The 3,983-nt window shown below is 28.6% G+C and overlaps 1 long non-coding RNA gene across 1 annotated transcript; it reads right to left on the bottom strand.

Moving 5' to 3' along the window:
* Nucleotides 1-2,533: 2,533 nt before the first annotated feature.
* Nucleotides 2,534-3,533, bottom strand: LOC134241212 (uncharacterized). The gene is made up of 3 exons (XR_009986614.1): nucleotides 3,470-3,533; nucleotides 2,835-2,889; nucleotides 2,534-2,681 (listed from the first exon to the last, which is right to left on the bottom strand). It is a non-coding gene; the product is annotated as an uncharacterized LOC134241212 (long non-coding RNA).
* Between the last annotated feature and the right edge of the window lie 450 nt (nucleotides 3,534-3,983).

The raw sequence follows: 3,983 nt of genomic DNA, 5'->3' as shown, positions 1-3,983 counted from the left end.
TTATTTTTTTTAATTTAACATATATCAGGGAATTTATAATTAGCTTTAAAAAATAAATTTAAAATTTGAACGTATACGGCAAAAATCGTTGTTAAAATTATCTGGATCAATGTCTTATGTTTTATTATATTTCTAACATAAGACTTTTTTTATAATTGTGCAAACGTGCAGATCAGAGGCGTAAACATATTATTAAAGTTATCAGACGATAAACAAGGAAAAACAGAATATTGCATGAAAAAAAGATACATATCAATATCTTGCTTATTATTTATTTATTTGCTTTTTGTGTACGCGAACATCGTAGCTTATCAAAAATCTTTCTCCGGTAACTCTGATTCATGAAAAAATTCATATTGATAGCATTTAATTTTGACAGAATAAATCATACAATTCGATACAGTCCTACTAAACAGAGTACGCTAGTACGATGAGTACTCTAAGTTCGCTAGTAATATTTTATAAATCAATGCAATTAAACTTCTTTTTGTATGTTTTTCTACTTCAGTTTAACATATTGAAATATATTTTAAATAAATTTTGATTTCAGGTTACGGTTTTATCCTTTGATCCCGATTTAATTTAAATTAAACATGTTAAAATGTCTCTTTTTGAATGTGCAAAATATTTACAAATGCAATTAATTTAATATTTGATAATATTTAGATGTAAGTCTTTAGTAAGTAAGATTGAAACAAAATAGTAATCGAAATTGGTGTATTAATAATCTTTAATGCGTTGAATTATGGATGTTATTTTCTTTCAAAATATCGCTAAAAACAAATATTTGAAGCAAATATTGCAAAATATTTTTTTAAATAATGTTTATTAAGTTGTACATACATAAATAAACAATCTAAATGCATTAAATAACATAATTTTTCTAACGTACTCTAAAGTACTCTATGTACTCTAGCGTATCTGTTTAGTAGTACCCAATTCGATAAATTATTTTTTAAGAAAATAGACCAGGTGGTCGATCTACTTATAATTTCATTTCCGCAAATAGAGTTACTGTTTATATTTTGACAATCACTTTCTGCTTAACCGTGATATAATATTTTATTTATTTATTTCATTATTTATTAATAAATCAATTTTTTCATTCATGAAATACGCTATTATTTTTTTCCTTCTACGCCTTAATATTTTTTATATTGATGACAAAGAAAGGGATAACAGTTTATTTTCTCTTTTCGGTTGAATTAATCTTATTTTTATTAAAAAAACAAAAAGAGACTCGGAATAGCTCAGTAGTTTCTTTGTATAGTAAAGATAAAAAGCGAGGGTTTCCGAATAACACAAAAAAAAAATAAATAAACCTGATAAACTTTAAATAAACCAAAACCAAAAACGGAAAACAGATAAAAAGCAAAACCTGATAAACGGAAAACACGATACGATAGGATACAGCACATACGATGGGTCCCGGGAATCATGGGATACCGACAATAGAACCGATGAATTGTAAAGAATAACGATGGGGTATGATTATTTTTGTTCTTTATGACTAAATGCTTTTTTGAAGCTATTTCCCTTTCAGCTGGTTTTAAATTTTAAATTGAATGTTTTAATGTCAATGTTATTGATAAGTTGTAAATTTTTGGTATATCATCACCTATCCTATTCGACCCGCCGGCACACAAGGTCCCTTTTATGCAGACACAGACGTTTTAATCGTTTGGAGAGATGACATAATGGAATATGTATAATACCGAAGAATTAGTTTGATTTCAATTATAATAAACATGAGTCAGAGTGTAGGTTAAATGAATGAAAACGTGCTATGATTTACTTTAAATCTTTTTTCCACGGGGTCTAATTCCACAAGATTTCTGTTTTAAACCGCAGGAGAAAATTGCGGATTTTGTGTCCATATACCTTACATTTGTATTAAATAGCTTACAAATTTCCGCGGATTATTTGTGACCGCGCATGTAATTAATACCACGCGGAAAAAAGTCTTCTAATAATTAAGATTTTATTCAAAGTACACAATAGTACTGTTACAGGGATATTTCCCTCCACCTTTTACTGTAACCCCTTTTCCCTTTGTCACATTGGGGGAAATTTTTAAAAAGGCAAATTCAAGATCCGTTAACTCAATACAATTGAGACTGGGGGGAATTCAAAACGAGGAAAACTTTTAGCAAGGGTAAAAGAGCGAAAATAACAAAGAAGGAAAACATCCTTGTTTACATTATGCTATCGTAAACTATTAACCAGCATTTATCAATGGTAGATATCTGTATTGAATACTTTGTCATTCTCATGCTCTTCACTGGAGAACTTACATTAGATTTAATACCTCTGGATTGAACACCATTGATGTGCATTATGGATATTTTGTCACTGTGAGGAACAGTAGTGAAAACAAAGTTTTACACTATCCTAGTACATACTTTTTTTTAATTATAATCATTTCCTGTGGTTTGTCTTTGACAGGTTGAGGTATTACAGATTTAATAAAAGTCACTCATGAGTAGAATTTTGTGTAATAACATATTAGTTAAATTTAAAGAAATCGTCAATTGTTAACCTTGAGAAATTTATTTTTATAGAAACAGACATACAAAGACATCAAAGCTTGGTTTTCAAATGCATTGGTATATGTTCCTTGTCTATCCACATATTAGATTATTGCATGAGGGAATACCCTGCCCCAGGGACCCTTCGAGATCCTGCAAATTAATATAAATTGTAAAGTGTATTCTGATTGGCAACAAGTGATAAATAATAAAATAATATGAAATAAAAAAATAACATGATATTTTGATGATTACATAGTATTCCACTAACTGAAAACATATCATGCTGATGTAATATATTCTTACAACAAAGAATCCATACGTCCCTCTTCGTCTGGTAGTTCATGTTGGTCTTCATTCACTGTAAAATATTTTTAACACTTAAAAACAAGCAAATAATAAATTACGTTGTTTCCATATTTTAACGCATTGTTACTATTAATTTGAGTCTAAGATATAATAAAATTTGAAAGGGGAGGCTGAGATTGTTTCATACGCTTTGTCTATTCGAATTTTTTTTCTTAAATATATTTATCCATAATTGACAATGTCGAATCCCTACATTCCAAGATAGCATACTTCCATGTATATTTAATTAGTATGCATTTCCCCCGTTCATGAAATGAACCATTCTTAACCTCCCGAGCCCTCCATTTTGTACATCTTCATATATTATTAAAATATATTTACATGAACTCTCCATATATAAGATTGTATTATTGTGCTATCATAGAAACATTGTTTTTGTATTGTAATTATAATTGTAGTGGAATTTTATCTCATTTGTATCGTTTACATAACTCTACTGAAAGAACAAAACATCATGTTGAAATTAACTTTCAGATTTGAAATTGGAATAGCTACATTTCACTTATTTTCATTGACTAGAGAAAGGGAGGTAGAGAGCAAGAGAGAGAGAGATGCTTTTTAATAATATTTACACAGCGGAATCCCACGCCCTAACCTTTGTGCCGCTGTGAGTGACAAATAAAGTTGCATATAGATCTAACGATAAAAAAAATACATATATAGATTTGAAGATATAAACACACATCTATATATCTAAAGATATAAACATACACCTTTTGATCTAAAGATATAAACGTGCATATATAGACTGAAAGATATAAACATATAGATATAGACCTAAAGATATAAACATACACATATAAATCTAAAGATATAAATGTACACATGTAGATGTAAAGATATAAACATACACATTTAGATAAAAAGATAAAAATGTACACATATAGGTCTAAAGCTATACACATGTAGATCTAAAGATATAACTGTACACATATAGATCTAAAGATATACACATACACATATAAATCTACAGATATAGACCTAAAGATATAAACATACATTTAGACCTAAAGATATATAACATAGGGCTGTGCAATATATCCGGTATATTGCGGAATCATCCACGGCGATAATATCTCGCAATAT

Source organism: Saccostrea cucullata, unplaced genomic scaffold (assembly GCF_032062105.1).
Source record: "Saccostrea cucullata isolate Sc308-1 unplaced genomic scaffold, CSIRO_AGI_Scuc_v1 ctg21745, whole genome shotgun sequence".
NCBI classification, from domain to species: domain Eukaryota; kingdom Metazoa; phylum Mollusca; class Bivalvia; order Ostreida; family Ostreidae; genus Saccostrea; species Saccostrea cuccullata.
Note: the sequence above shows the minus strand (reverse complement) of the source record. Positions and strands in the feature narration are given on the sequence as shown.